The following is a 16,844-nucleotide window of genomic DNA, read 5'->3' as shown; positions in this document are numbered from 1 at the left end:
TTATATTCTGAAAATGATTAATTACATAATCATAATGAGGGAGACAGATCATTAATAGGTCCTACTGAATAATTTATTTTCTTAAACTAATTTTATCTAGAATATCAGTTTATTCACAAAGCTACTTCAAGGTAGAAATATGTTCAGAAACCAAGACAAATATGCTTAATCCACTTGCTATACTGTAGAGAAAATAGTCTCTTTTCTTTTCAGAACAGCTGAAAAATATCATGATGATGATGACACTGTTATGATTCCTATAATTCACAGAGAGAATGGAGTCCAACTGACCACATTATATCAATGAAAAATGTTCACAAACAGAAATACCTGGCTAGTCATTGATCCACTGTGAGAGCTATAAATCAGGGGTTTTGACTGCCAGTCTTTCTACCCGGTTTTAATGTACCTTAGTCAGTCGGTTTAGTTGCTCAGTTGTGTTCAGCTCTTTGCGACCCCATGCACACCAGGCTTCCCTGTTCATCACCAACTCCCGGAACTTACTCAAACTCATTACTATTTAAATATTCCATAAATTTTGTTCTATTAATTTTAAAAGCATAAAATTAAAGGTAATGCTTTTAATTATCAAACCATGTCTCTGAAAATTCCATGTTTCTCATTTCTCTAAAATCTAACTGCAAATATCATAATGTGGATATTGGTTTAAAAACCCATGTAAATTATCACTTTGATAATCTGTTCTTCAATGTATAAACAAAAATGATATCTAGCTTATAAATCACATTTCAAAAATCAAAACATTTGCCAAATTTCAGTCAGTCAGTCAGTTTATTCACTCAGTCATTTCTGACTCTTTGTGACCCGCACGGACTGCAGCATGCCAGGCTTCCCTGTCCATCACCAAATCCCAGAGCCTGCTCAAACTCATGTCCATTGAGTCAGTGATGCCATCCAACCATTTCATCCTCTGTTGTCCCCTTCTCCTCCTGCCTTCAATCTTTCCCAGCATCAGGGTCTTTTCTAATGAGTCAGTTCTTCACATGTAGTGGCCAAAGTATTGGAGTTTCAGCTTCAGCTTCAGTCCTTCCAATGAATATTCAGAATTGATTTCCTTTAGGATGAACTGGTTGGATCTCCTTGCTGTCTTCTCCAACACCACAGTTCAAAAGCAACAATTCCTTGCTGCTCAGCTTTTTTTTATAGTCCAACTCTCACATCCATATATGACTACTGGAAAAACCACAGCTTTGACTAGATGGACCTTTGTTGGCAAAGTAACATCTCTGCTTTTTAATGTGCTCTCTAGGTTGGTCATAACTTTTCTTCCATGGAGCAAGCGTCTTTTAATTTTATGGCTGCAGTTATCATCTGCAGTGATTTTGGAGCCCTCCAAAATAAAGTCTGTCACTGTTTCCGTTGTTTCTCCCTCTATTTGCCATGAAGTGATGGGACCAGATGCCATGATCTTAGTTTTCTAAATGTTGAGTTTTAAGCCAACTTTTTCACTCCGCTCTTTCACTTTCATCAAGAGGCTCTTTAATTCTTCTTTGCTTTCTGCCATGTTTTCTAATATATTCCCTCTTTTCTCTAGATTTCCCTAACATCAATAGAAGATAAGCAAATAATGTTTGATTTCTGGTTTCAGTCATGTGGAAGACTAAGATAAACTGAGAATCCTCCCACAACAAATTGCTAATAATATGAAGTAGCAGTAAAATAAGTATGACAATTTGGGAAGCCCTACTCAGTTATAACAAACAACTGGAATATATCCACCAAAAATTCAGATAGTAAAATACTGAAAGGATAATTTAAAAATAAAACAATAATATAAAACTATAAAACATAAATCAAGGGATCAAAACATAGAAACCAAGATACTATTTGCTACTATAGCTGTATAGTGAGCCCTTTATTCTCCTTTTTTCAAACTCAGGTGGTTTTGTAAGCTAGATGTATAAAACCTGCTGAGATCAGTATGACTATGAACTAGAAAAGGAAAGTGAAAGAAAGGAAAATTAGACACTTATCACTTATAGATGGTAAATTTCAGCAGAAAATTAGAAAACTGAATCAAGCAATTAAAAATACATCATGCCCAAACATGATTTATTCCAAGAATGTTTACATAAAAGCAGTTTGGGGCTTCCCTTGGGGCTTAGACGATAAAGAATCTGCCTGCAATGCGGGAGACCCATGTTCAATCCCTGGGTTGGGAAGATCCCCTGGAGAAGGAAATGGCAATCCCCTTCAGTTTTCTAGCCTAGAGAATTCCATAGACAGAGGAGCCTGGTGGGCTACAGTCCATGGGGTTGCAGAGAGTTGGACACAACTGAGTGACTACACTTTTCAGAAGCAGTTTAACACAGGATATCTGTTATTGTACCTTATTATTGTATTATTGAGTGTTTCAATTCAGTTCAGTCACTCAGTTGTGTCTGACTCTTTGCAACCCCATGAACCGCAGCACACCAGGCCTCCCTGTCCATCACCAACTCCTGGAGTCCACCCAGACCCATGTCCATTGAGTCAGTGATGCCATCCAACCATCTCATCCTCTGTCGTCCCCTTCTCCTCCTGCCCTCAATCTTTTCCCAGCATCAGGGTCTTTTCCAATGAATCAGCTCTTTGCATTGAGTGTTTCAGGGGTCCCCCAAAATGAGATGATGGAGTCACAGGACTCAGAGGGAGTTGTAATCACAGCTAAGATTGATTATAAGCAACACAGTAAGTATATACAACTAGATGGTTCAGTTAGGTAAAGAGGTGTAGTGGGGTCTGGAGAAATCCATATACGGGCTTTCTATTCTTCCCCTTCCCAGCCCAGGAAGAGACTCACTTGATAGTGCTGCTTTCTCCAGAAACTAAAATGAAGCCTTTTAGAAAAAAGGCCTTTTAGACTCAGAAATTGGGGGTTTTACTGGGGGTCTGGTCACACAGACATTCTTTGCCCTCAACTGCAAAAATTCTAGCCTTCCAGAAAGAGAGCAGGTGCTCACCATAAATCACAGTGTATGAAGAGCCGTGCCACAATGAAACATCTGTACCAGTTAGGGAATGTTTCAGAAGTCAGATTTTCACACATTGACCAGGGCTGTCTTTGCAAGCAGGTCCTTCTGAAATTAGAGCTTCAAGCCCACTGTGTTAACTATCTCCTGCATATTGAAGGAGAAAATAACATGCGGTCAGAAGGATCCCCAGTCTTACCAATTTTTTGGTAAACTTCAACAAACATTCATCATATAAAGTTTTGGTAAAATAAAATATGACTTTCTTAACCTGATATAAGAGATAGACCAAAAACTGATAACAAACATCTTACCAAATGATTAAATGTAAGACACGTTTTCATTAAAGTCAGGAACAAAATAAGGATGTTTCTACTACTGCTCGGGTTAGACACTGTACCAGAGTTTCTTGTACTAGTCAGTATTAGGAAACTATATATAGAGGTAAGGGATAGGAATTATTTACAGATGATGATCATATAGAAAAGTCAAAAGAACTGTTAGAGAAACTGTTACAAATAATTAGTCAAGAAATGTTAAATACAAGATTAATTAAGCAGACATCAGTTAACTATTCCAAAGTTTGTATCACCAATCTAAAAATAACAATGTTTAAAGAATATTTGCAGTAGTAAGAAAAACTACATGAAATTTAGACATAAACCAATCAGGAAAGGTATTGATTTTCATCTTGGAAATCCAGCAATTACATGCTTAGATTTCTACACTAAAAAAACTCATGGGCATAAGGAGATACATACTTATTCACTTTAGCCCTGATAATAACACAAAATGTTGAGCTTGTTGGGAGAATAAATGATACATTTACTCATATTGGGATACTCTACAGCAATTTAAATGAAAGCATTTGAGTTGTGTAGATTAACACAGATACATGTCAAAAACAGCATTAAGTTTAAAAAAGCAAATTCAAAGAATGAGGGAAGTCTTTACAAATACCTTTGGTTTGCTTTTTTTTAATCTTTTTTGAAAAGAGTGAAAGAAGACAAACTGTTAATACATGTTCAGTTTTGACAGTGAATACATGGATGCTTATTACATTATTCTGCATACTTTGTTTTATAATAAAAATAAAAAATTTAACTGCATACATAATTTTAAAACTCAGGCATTTAACTTTGCAGAACTGGGGAAACAATAAATAATAATATTAAGTCAACCAGTGTGTTTATACCACCTCTTGTCACACATCTTGGAATTCATTTACCACTTAGTGAAATTATTTGGTTAATTCCCTCACAATGAAAAGCATTCTGATGAAAAAGATCAAAGTCAACTAACTCAATTAGATTGTCTAACACACTACTTTTTCAGTGTGCTTTTAGTGGGAAGGAAGGAAGAATAGTTGGGAGGGGAAGGAGGGAAGGAGGAAAAATGAATATTCTGTTATCCTTAGGGATTTTTCCTTCAAATGTCAAACAAGTCTCTGTAAAATTATTCAAAACTGTAAAACTTGTTTAGTGGCACCACTGATGTCATCAAAAGTACCTCAGCTTTAAGTTTTTGTATCGTATGTGTAACTTTTAAAAATACCATATTGGTTTTGATTCTGTTGGCTTTTTTTCTGTCATAAAAGAATGTGGGAATCTCTTACAAATTTATTCCTAATGATACATGGTAGAATGTTTTTTATCAGTCACTTTGATTTGCCTACTGATGTCTAAGATTGTCAAAACTTTTAGATTTGTATTGAAATTGATGGTAGCAAGTAGACTAAATTCATTTTTACCAGTGAAAGATTAAGCCCTAAAAGAATATCGATTTATGTTCTGTAAATCTATTGTCTGTCTTCACAGCTATAGTTTTTGCCAGAAAACTACACAATAATATGCTTTTAAGACTAATCTCTGAGAAGTTAAATTGAAAACAACTTTTATGAGACAAATACCACTCGTCCTGAATAAGATGCACATGTAAAATTTCAAAGTAAAATTGAAAATCTGTGGCTAAGGAAATTAATCAGGAAGGTAGAAGAAACTCCTTGTCTTGTAAGAATTAAGTACCGTAGGTGTGTATGCAAACTCTTAACATATAGATATACCTCCTTTTTAAATCTCAGTTCAAGTAAATTCTTATATACAACTATATTTTTTTTTCAATTATAAATTACTGTGTAACTTGTGTTTGATTTGAAACAGATTTGACACATTAAAAAATTATTAAAGAATTATACTGTTTAACAATTGAAATCTATATCAGTGAGCCATGGTGCATCCTACAAATATTGATAGATTAGCTGACCAATAATGATTTTCTGTTTAGTGAGTACTTCTGCTCAGTTCTAGTCTAGGCTTAGTAAAACTTTCCTGTTAAAAAGAGTTATAACATTTAAATTGAGAGGATTTAGATGAATCAGATATGCTGCTGCTGCTGCTGAGTCACTTCAGTCATGTCCGACTCTGTGCAACCCCATAGACGGCAGCACACCAGGCTCCCCCGTCCCTGGGATTCTCCAGGCAAGAACACTGGAGTGGGTTGCCATTTCCTTCTCCAATGCATGAAAGTGAAAAGTGAAAGTGAAGTCGCTCAGTCGTGTCCTACTCTTCGCAACCCCATGGACTGAAGCCTTCCAGGCTCCTCCACCCATAGGATTTTCCAATCAGATATGAAGTAGTTGAATAAACACAACCCTTTATCATCATGGTGGAAAAAAATAGTCTTGGGTTTGGTAGTTCCAGCCTTTTTTATTGGGCAGTATTCCTATAAATGTGTCAAGAGAGCGATTTCTAAACATTCACATAGGCTGTCTGAATCTGGAAGTTTCCTGTCTGGTGATGAGAGTAGACTGGGGTGGGGCGGGTGTTGTTTGTTTTTTCAAGTGGCAGAGGGGGGAAAAAACACAGCTTGGTCACTTTTTTCTCCTTAGATTTCCTGAAAAAGCATCAGTGTATCCGACCCAAGCATCACCTGTTGTGTAGTTACTTACTTTGGAAAAGCCACCTATCTTGTAACTCCCCTCTTAAAGTTTCTCCATGTGAGTAAAGTTTGAAACCTTAAACCTATACATTTTGCTGTATAGGCGGTTTTATTAACCATAAGGCAGCAGCATCATTTTATTTACATGGGTTTTTAGTTGGATCTAGTTGAAAGGCCCTTGGAAGAAGTAATTTAAGAGAGAATAATTACGTTAATACCTGGGTTTCATTTCATGTGTTTGAGGTAAATTAATCAGATTGATCCTTATTCTTTGAGTTTATTATGAAGGAAAATAACCTTATTAGCATCATCTTGATAAATGCTCATCTTTGTGGTTTTCTCAACAGAATTTTCTTCAAAGTTATTTTAAAAGTAAGTTTAGTTTTTAAATAACATTACAAGATAATGTACATCTATACTAGTAAAAGATTGTTGAAGTACAAAGGCTGTAAAAATCACCTCCAATTCTTTACCCACAATAGTCACCATTATTAATATTTTAGTTAATATGCTTTTGGTAAATAAATGTATATATCTATGTAATATATGAATGTATATATTTTTAATTTGGGATCATATTATGTGTGTTTAAATGAATGGTGTTTCAGAATTGTTCCAGGTCATTTAAGATTCTTTCATGGCATAATTTGTAAAGACTGTAGGATTTTGTGTAATGTGCTGCTGCTGCTGCTGCTAAGTCACTTCAGTCGTGTCCAACTCTGTGCGACCCCATAGACGGCAGCCCACCAGGCTCCCCTGTCCCTGGGATTCTCCAGGCAAGAACAGTGGAGTGGCTTGCCATTTCCTTCTCCAATGCATGAAAGTGAAAAGTGAAAGTGAAGTTGCTCAGTCGTCTCCAACTCTTGGCGACTCCATGGACTGCAGCCCACCAGGCTCCTCCATCCATGGGATTTTCCAGGCAAGAGTACTGGAGTGGGGTGCCATTGCCTTGGATATGCCATACTTTGTTTCAGCACTCCTCTATGGTTGGCTATTCAAACTATTTGCAATTCTATGTGGTTGTTAAGCCTTTATCCACTTTAAATTTTCTCTAGCTTGAACATAGAAAGTGAGAATTATTCTTCAAATTGTTTTTATGTGGCTTGTTTGATATGTGTTCATATGCTGTATTTCCATATTATCAGACATAGTCATAGAGTTATGTGGGTGCTTAAAACCAGGATCACAGCTAGATATTAAACTTTGTAAATTATTATATCTTCTCTTGTAAAGCAACAAAGCCTACCATTTTCTCTCCAGTTGAGTCTATCTTTTCCTATTTCCTCCCTACAGATTCCTAGGCAGATTTGAAATGGATAAAAGTTTTTCAGTTATTTTTACTCTCCCCTTTCTTCCTTCATTTAAGCAGAGACTTGAAGGATAAGGAGTGAGTCAACAAACAGGATGGAATCTTCCTTGCAGAGGAAACAGCTTTGTCAGGATATCAGAGAGCTTGCCAGTCTCCTTTGTCCATGGAATTACCCAAGCAAGAATACTGGAATAGGTTGCCATTTCCTACTCCACGGGATCTTCCTGGCCCAGCAATCGAACCCATGTCTCTTGTTTCTCCTTGGTAGGAGGGTTCTTTACCACTGAGTCACCTGGGAAGCCCCCTTCTTCCTTGAGGCTATAAGAGTATTGTTTACTATAAGGAAAAATCCAGATCATGGTGAACCTCAAGAAAACTGATTCCCAGTAATCATCTTATGTATATATTGATCTTACAATTCTCCACTTTGACGAGGACTTGATTTACCTAAATATTCACTCTGGGCTACCATTCTGATCTCTCTTTAGTACCTAGACACATCAGGCTCTCTGATGTCCTGACAAGTAAAGCTGTTTCCTCTTCATGGAAGATTTCATCCTGTTTGTTTGACTCATTTCTTATCCTTCAAGTCTCTGCTTAAGTGTTATGTGCCTGAGAGGCCTTCTCAAGAACCCCCATTATTTTCTGTCAGTCACCCTGTTCATGACTTTAATATTACTGTTTTAGTTTGTGTATCTGATGCTGAAGCTCCAGCTTTGACCACCTGATGCGAAGAGCTGATTCACTGGAAAAGACCCTGATGCTGAGAAAGAGTGAGGACAGGAGGAGAAGGGGGCAGCAGGATAAGATGGTTGGATGGCATCACGCTCAATGGACATGAGTCTGAGCAAACTCCGGAGATATGCAGGACAGGGAAACCTGACTCACTGCAGTCCATGGGGGTCCCAAAGAGTCAGTCAGACACGACTTAGCAACTGAAAAACAGAGACATATAAGCATTTATCATATGGACATACAGGCATTATCATATAAATAACTCACCCCTATCTTAAGTTCTTTAAGGCAGAGAATTTGCTTCTGTTATCTCCAGAGTGGAGGACCCTGATGGAAGTTTGTAACTTAAAACAACAAACTAACATGTATTCATGTTGAAATTATCTAAGTACTAGAGAAAAGTGACTAAGAGCATGAACATTCTTTTCTCCAGTTTCCTTTTGAGTGTCACTTCCTCCTCCTTGCCCCTCATTCACTTCCCAAAGCTCTTAAACAGAATTGCAGAGTATACAAGCATTAATTTTGTGTTATGTCACCCTTTCATTTAGAATTTCTGTCAATAAATGTAAATAATTGAATGAATAAATGCTAGGTTCTGTCAACCATTCATAGCTCCAGCACTCAAGAAGCTTATGGTCTGGTAGGGTAGATATGCATAAGGAGCAATGACTTGTGAGTTGTGGTAATCGTGGAAGTGTGTGTTCCCAGGGATAGCTATCCGGCTTGACATTCTTTTTCTCTGCTGTTCCTTGTCTATATACAGTGTAGCAAGCTGGCCTACTTCTAAGTTCTCTTCTTGGTACTTGTATTGAATACATACTCACCTGAAGCATCTTCCTTAAGTATATGTCTGTCCTCGCATTAAATCTGATATACATTATTTGTACTCCAAGCAGTTTCCTGTAATGTTTTTATTTGGTTCTTACAGAGTCTTTTATTTAAATAGCTTTTAAAACCACTTGATGTTTAATTCTTAGTTAAGTTCAGTTCAGTTGCTCAGTTGTGTCCGACTCTTTGCGACCCCATGAATCGCAGCATGCCAGGCCTCCCTGTCCATCACCAACTCCTGGAGTTCACTCAGACTCATGTCCATCGAGTCAGTGATGCCATCCAGCCATCTCATCCTCTGTCGTCCCCTTCTCCTCCTGCCCCCAGTCCCTCCCAGAGTCAGGGTCTTTTCCAATGAGTCAACTCTTTGCATGAGGTGGCCAAAGTACTGGAGTTTCAGCTTTAGCATCATTCCTTCCAAAGAAATCCCAGGGCTGATCTCCTTCAGAATGGATTGGTTGGATCTCCTTGCAGTCTAAGGGACTCTCAAGAGTGTTCTCCAACACCACAGTTCAAAAGCATCAATTCTTTGGCGCTCAGCCTTCTTCACAGTCCAGCTTTCACATCCATACATGACCACTGGAAAAACCATAGCCTTGACTAGACGGACCTTTGTTGGCAAAGTAATGTCTCTGCTTTTGAATACGTTATCTAGGTTGGTCATAACTTTCCTTCCAAGGAGTAAGCGTCTTTTAATTTCATGGCTGCAAGTCACCATCTGCAGTGATTTTGGAGCCCAAAAAATAAAGTCTGACACTGTTTCCACTGTTTCCCCATCTAGTTAAGTTAGAGCTCAATAACGATACTATTATTTCTGTGACAGTGGGCTTCTTTTCCAACCTCTATATGACTTCTTGTGAATTCTGTAGAAATCTATGTTTCTTAAAAAGAAAGAATGACTCTTACTGATACCTTGACCTGGCTACTATTTAGGATGAGCACCTTGGTGAGGATTGTATCTTCACAAGCAATTTGAGACAGATTGCACTAGTTTCACCCTGCTGTTTAACAGAATGCAGGTTTTCTCATCTAGGAGATCTAGGTCATTGACATTTCAGACCCTAAATGAAATCTAAATTGTCCAGGTTCATTATTGGTCTTCATTATTTCTAGATATTCTCAGACTGGAGACAACTGGAAGCTGCTTCGGACTGGTGAAAACCACCCAAGTCTGTCTACATAGTCATCAGCACCTGTAGAGATGAAGTGACATAGATTATGGGCTAATAACAGCTGCTTACAATATGCACAGTGCTCTATAGTTTTCTAAAGTTTTAGTAAAATTTTTCATCTAATATTAAATTATTTAATCTGCATCATGTCTTACAGGCCTTATGATCTGGAGAACTGAAATGGGTGGCTGGAGTTAGCATGTCAGTTGGAGAGTTGTAGGAACTTATTTTGGAAAAGGAAAGGCTTAATCATTAGTAACTGTGATAGATTCTAGACTTTACTTGATGCCTAAAGTCTAGTTACGAGCCAGCTTTGCCATCTTCAGATTCTCTCCTCTTGCTCATTTGCAATTGAGTGATTTGTTTTATGCTTATGTTATCTAGTAAGTGCTGTAGTAGCTAGTTTCCAAAGATGACCCTCAGGGAAAGAAACATGCTTCACAATTCTCATGCTTTCATGTTGGATCTGCACTTAACTCTGTGACTCATTTTAACTAACATGATGCAGCTGAAGTGATGCTTGCCTGTTCCATAACTAAACTTTAAGACAACCCGAAGGCTTTTGTTTTTGCACTTTGAGGAGTAATGAGCCACCATGTAAGAAGTCTGGCTGCCTTGTTGGAGTTTCTGTGTTGAAAGACTACTTGAAGAGGGAGCAGCACTGAGAATACCTTCAGAAAGATAGAGGCCCCCACCACCCTGGTTTCCCAGCTGAGCTCACCCTTTCCCACAAAGGTGTTAGAATTGTGAGTGAAGCAGTCTTGGACAGTCCAGCTCCAGCTATCACATGAGAGACTGTTAGACTAATTAAAAAATATCCAGAATTCCTCAAGAAAATGACTTCTTGATGTCTCCACATATTGTTGTTGTTCAGTTGCTCAGTTGTGTCTGACTCTTTGTGACCCCATGGACTGCAGCACACCAGGCTTTCCTGTCCTTCACTATCTCCTTGAGCTTGCTTAAACTCACGTTCATTGAGTCGGTGATGCCATCCAACCATGTCATCCTGTCGCCCCCTTCTCCTGCTCGCAATCATTCTCAGTATCAAGATCTTTTCCTATGAATTGGCTCCTCACATAAGGTGGCCAAAGTATTGGAGCTTCATCTTGAGCATCAGTCCTTCAAATGAACATTCAGGGTTGGTTTCCTTTAGGATGGACTGGGTTTGATCTCCTTGCTGTCCAAGGGACTCTTAAGATTCTTCTCCAGCACTGCGATTAGAAAGCATCAATTCTTGGAACTCAGCCTTCTTTATTATGACAATTAAGATATATGTTAAGTCACTCAACTTTCGGGGTGCTTTTTTACATAGTATCAGATAAATAAGCTTTCCTGATGGCTTAGTGATAAAGAATCTGCCTGCCAGTGCAGGAGATGTGGGTTTGATCCCTGGTTTGGGAAGATACCCTGGAGAAGGACATGGTGACCTACTCATCTTACCTGGGAAATCCCACTGTGGTGGCTTCTCGGGTTGCGGAATACAGGCTCTAAGCCCGCGGGCTTCAGTAGTTTCAGCTTTCAGGTTCTGGAAGCTTAGGTTCATTGGTTGTGATTCACAGGTTTAGTTGCTCCACGACATGTGGGCGCAGGGATCGAACCTGTGTCTCCTGCTTTGGCTGGCAGATTCGTTACCACTGAGCTACCAGGGAACCTCTGCAGTTGCTTTTGTATTCAACAGTCATAGTAATCTTTCCTAGCAGGTTATAAAGACTTCTTTCTTTTTGCTTGAAGTATTTCTTAGTATGTGTACCATAGTTTACTTTAACAGTTCCCATTGTTGATAGACATTTACATTCTTTTATGTCTATGTTTTCCGTATTGGAAACAGTGATGCACAAATACTAATATATCTCAGGTAATTTAAACTTGTACTCCGAAATGGTTATACCAGTTTATGGTACTACCATCCTTGACCATGCATTCTTTGGTTGCTATTTGTAAGGTTGAGAATAGTCATCTTTTAGTATTCAAATAGAAAAGCTAGAAATATACTATGCAAGTGCTTGAGTGTGTGCTAAGTTGCTTCAGTCATGTCCGACTCTTTGCGACCCTATGGTCTGTAGCCCACAAGGCTCTTCTGTATATGGGATTTTTAGGCAAGAATACTGTAGTGGGTTGCATGCCCTCCTCCAGGGGATCTTCTAGACCCAGGAATTGAACCCACATCTCCTGTGGCTCCTGAATTACAGTTGGATTCTTTACCATTGAGCCACTGGGGAAGCCCATGTATAATATATTAGCAGCAAACATGAATTCTGGTGTTAGTGAAATTACTTTAGAAAATTTTCAATTTATCTTACGATTTAATAAGGGAAAGAAAAATGCCCAACACATTCTCCCATATCTAAACTTAATATACTTTTGACAATTTTTTCCTCAAAGGAAACTAGTGGAGAATCAACTACTGTGTCATAAGTATGAAAGTTGTGTTTAAAACATTAAAAAATTTAATTGGATTTAAATCTCATCTCTTTCTACAAATGCATCATTTGAGGAGGTAGTGAAGACTGGTGGAAAGAGTATGAACTTTACAGACCTGGGGTTTCAGTTCCAGCTCTGACACTTCAATGTTGATGTGCTGTGTGCTATGTTGATGTGCTGTGACCCTGTATATTTTTATTAATTTAAAAAACTAGTTGGAAACATGGCAAAGTGAGAATACAATTCTTTACAGACTATATGGGTTAATACTGTCTGTCATAATGTGTATCCATAATTCTATTTGAATTTTGGTACCAGAACTAGAAGTTAATCCTTTTTGTAGATCTGTGGGTTCAAAAATGACAGAATTCAAAAATGGAGTGCTAGGATTAGAATTTTAGGTCATGAACTTGTAGCCTCATGTTCGTTTGGTTCCCTTATCATTAATTCTTGGTCTGTTTCCATGTTAGTATATTTGTCTAACGTTCCACGAAATGTTTAGTTCCTGCTGCTTTGTGTGAATAATAATGCTAACCACTTATTGTTGCCTTATCCATTTTCATTTAGAGGTTACCTCAGATGGAAAAGAATTTGTTATTCAGAAGACAGCTAAGCTGATAATATTTTTATCTTACAGTGATCCTCAAAACTTGTATGAAGTTACTGTTTTTATTTCTGAAATAGTATGACCATGTAATTGTGATAAGAGTACCTTATTTGAGGACTATAAAGAATACTGATGAAGATTTTTGGTTCTGTGAGAGAGATAAATTATAATTGGTGAAAGTATTTACCATCCTTGTAGTAATGCCATCATAGCATGTATAATAGAAATGAAGACAAGTCATAAAGTCCAGCTACCATGAAGTCCTTAATGCCCAGTTTTGCTTTATGCTATGAATTTGTTTAGAAAGAAAGGTTTGATGCATAAATAATGCTGTTGTTTAAAATTACACTATCTTAGACAAAATCTAGTTGCAGTTTGAAGACCTTAGAAATTATCTTGAATTCTCTGTAGTAGTAGATCTATTATTTAAATTGTGAAACCAAGGTTAGGTTGGTATGTAAGACCTTCAGAGCACTCTACCAACTGCAGCTCTAGAAATTCTTTTTCTAGCCCTAGATCTTCTATTACTGTTAATTCTTTGATTGTTGTTATTATTTAGTTGCTAATTCTTTTAAAATTAAAATGCAACACGCACACCAGTGCGCTTACATCTTAGAGTATTATAGGCTCCAGAGAAATGCCTTTTGTATGTAACTATTTCTCATATTGAGATGTGGAAAAAAAGTTTATTTTCAATTTGAATAACTATTATTATAATTCCCTTTATAATAATCAAACTGGAAGAAATATAGATGCAGATATGTTCAGTAAAGGCTTCATTATTTTTTAGCATGTTTAGTGACAGATTATAGACCATTTAAAAACATTTTTTTAAAGTTTAACAGTTTCCAGCCAAAGTCCATTTCTTATCTTGATAGTTGTGTATGGCTTTTGTTGTTCATAGAAATGTGTCCAATGTAAATGTGACATAACCCTTCATTTCTTTTACGTTTTTAGATTTTTTTTTTAAAAGATTTTACTTTTGTTGAATAGTTTTACACTCACAGCAATGCTAAGAGGAAGGTACAAATATTTCTCATGTACACTCTGCCCTAACTCATGCATAGCTCCCCAGTTTTCAACACCTCCCACCACAGTGATACATTTGTTATAATTTGTTAAAATTGATGAGCCTGTAGGGAAACGTCATAATTACCACAAATCCATGGTTTACCTCATGGTTCTCTGAATATTGTACATTTTATGGGCATTGACAAATGTATAATGTCATTTATTCATCATTATAATGTGATAGCTCAGAGGATAAAGCATCTGCTTGCAATGCAGGAGACCCGGGTTTGATCCCTGGGTTGGGAAGATCCCCTGGAGAAGGAAATGGCAACCCACTCCAGTATTCTTGCCTGGAGAATCCCATGGACAGAGGAGCCTGGCGGGCTACAGTCCATGGGGTCGCAAAGAGTCGGAGACGACTGAGCGACTTCACTTTCTTTCTTTCTTTTATAATGTGATACAGAGTAATTTTACTGCCCTAAAAATCTTCTGTGTTGCACTTTTATTTCCCTCTTCTCCCCACTACCCTGGGCAACTTTATTGTGGTTGTCTTTCAGTCACTAAGTCCTGTCTGGCTCTTTACAAACACATGGACTGTGGCAAGTCAGGCTCCTCTGCCCTCCACTGTCTCCTGGAGTTAGCTCAAATTCATGTTCATTGAGTTGGTGATACTATCTAACCATCTCATCATCTGCTGCCCTCTTCTTTTGCTTTCAGTCTTTCCCAGCATCAGAGTCTTTTCTTATGAATTGGCTCTTGGTATCAGGTTGCCAAAGTATTGGAGCTTCAGCATCAGTCCTTCTGATGAATATTCAGGGTTGATTTTCTTTAGGATTGACTGGTTTGATCTCCTTGTGGCCTAAGGGACTCTTGAGTCTTCTCCAGCACCGCGTCCATTCTTAGAAAGCGTCCATTCTTTGGCGCTTACAGCATTCTTTATGGTCCAACTCTCACATCCACACATGACTACTGGAAAAACCATAGCTTTGACTATATGGACCTCTGTTGGCAAAATAATGTCTCTGCTTTTTAATACACTGTGTTTGTCATAGCTTTTCTTCCAAGGGGAAAGTGACTTTTAATTTCATGGCTGTAGTCAGTGTCCACAGTGATTTTGGAGTCCAAAAAAATAAAATCTGTCATTGCTTCCACTTTTCCCCCTTCTATTTGCAGTGAAGTGATGGGACCAGGTCTTAGTTTTTTTCATGTTTAGTTTCAAGTCAACTGTTTATCTTTGTATTATCTCCATAGTTTTACCTTTTCTTTAATTGGAAACATACTGTAGGTAGCCTTTTCAGACTGGCTTCTTTCACTTAGCAATGTGCAAGTAATATGCACTTAAGGTTTCTTGGTGTCTTTTCATAGATTAATACCTCTTTTTTTTTTAATTAGGGGATAATTGCTTTATAATGTTGGGTTGGTTTCTGCCATACATCAGCATGAATCAGCTGTAGGTATACATATATCCTCTCCCTCTGAAACCTCCCTCCCACCTTCCACCCTGTGCTACCCTCTAGGTTGTCATAGAGTACTGGTTTGAGCTCCCTGCATTATACATTTTACATTATGATACCTCCTTTCTTTTTAACACTAAGTAACATTGTCTGAATGTATCAATTTATCCATTTACTTACTAAAGCCCATCTGAGTTGTGCCCAGGTTTTGGCTATTATAAATAAAGTCATAAAGCCATAAACATATCCATGTGCCCTCTTTTGTGTGGGTGTAGGTTTTCACCTCTAGGTAAAACCCAAGGAGGGCGATTCCTGGAATGTACGGTAAGAGTACGTTTAGTTTGTATGAAGCCGCCACACTGTCTTCCAGAGCGGCTGTACGTTTTGCATCCCCCAGGCAATTAGTAGGAATCCTGTAGCTCTACGCACTCACCTGCAGTTGGTGCTGTCAGGTGTCCAAATCCTGGTCATTCTGGTAGACGTTTAGTGATTTCTCATTTTAATTTGCATTTCTGTGACGTCATGTGATGTGCAGCATTTTTTCATATAACTATTTACCATCCATATTTCTTTTTTGGTAAGTTATTAAGATCTTTGGCCCTTTTTTTTAATTCGATCATTTGGTTTTTTTTGTTGTTGTTGAGTTTTAAGAGTTCTTTGTGTATTTTGGCTAACATTCTTTATCATGGGTCTTTTACGGATATTTTCTTCCAGTCTGTGACTTGCTTTCTCATTCTCTTCACACTGTCTTTCACAGAGAGAAGTTTTTAATTGTAATGAAGTCCAGTTTATCAATGATTTTCTTTTATGGATTGTGCCTTTGGTGTTATATCTAGAAACTAGTCATCATACCCAAGGTCATTTAGATTTTCTACCATATTATCTAATAGGAGTTTTGTATTTTGTGATTTACATTTAGGTCTGTGATTTATTTTTTGTAAAGGATGTAAGGTCTTTGTCTACATGTATTTGTTTGCACCTGCATGTCCAGTTAGTCCAGCAACACTTGTTGAAATGACTCTTTGCTCCGTTTTATTGCCTCTTCTTCTCGGTCAGAGATCTGTTGACTGTATTTATGTGATCTGTTTCTGAAATCTATTGTGTTTCATTGATCTATTTGTTATTTTCCATACTATCTTGATTACTGGGATTGCTTTGCATCTATAGGTCAAGTTGGTAAGTACTGACATCTTGACAATACTGAATCTTCTTACCCTGATTGGAGTATCTATTTATTTATTTCTTCTTTGATCTTGTTCATCAGAGTTTTGTAGTTTTCCTCATATAGATCTTATACATATTTTGTTAGATTTATATCAATTTTATTTTTGGGGGGTGCTAATATAAATGATTAGCTTATATTATGAGATGAGTTTGAACAAGCTCTGGGAGTTGGTG

General features: G+C 37.6%; 1 protein-coding gene across 1 annotated transcript in view; it reads left to right on the top strand.

Moving 5' to 3' along the window:
* The window catches only part of PIK3C3 (phosphatidylinositol 3-kinase catalytic subunit type 3), a 161,715-nt gene that overhangs the window by 37,644 nt on the left and 107,227 nt on the right, over positions 1 to 16,844 (top strand). The window lies entirely within an intron of this gene.

Source organism: Bos javanicus, chromosome 24 (assembly GCF_032452875.1).
Source record: "Bos javanicus breed banteng chromosome 24, ARS-OSU_banteng_1.0, whole genome shotgun sequence".
Taxonomy (NCBI): domain Eukaryota; kingdom Metazoa; phylum Chordata; class Mammalia; order Artiodactyla; family Bovidae; genus Bos; species Bos javanicus.
Note: the sequence above shows the minus strand (reverse complement) of the source record. Positions and strands in the feature narration are given on the sequence as shown.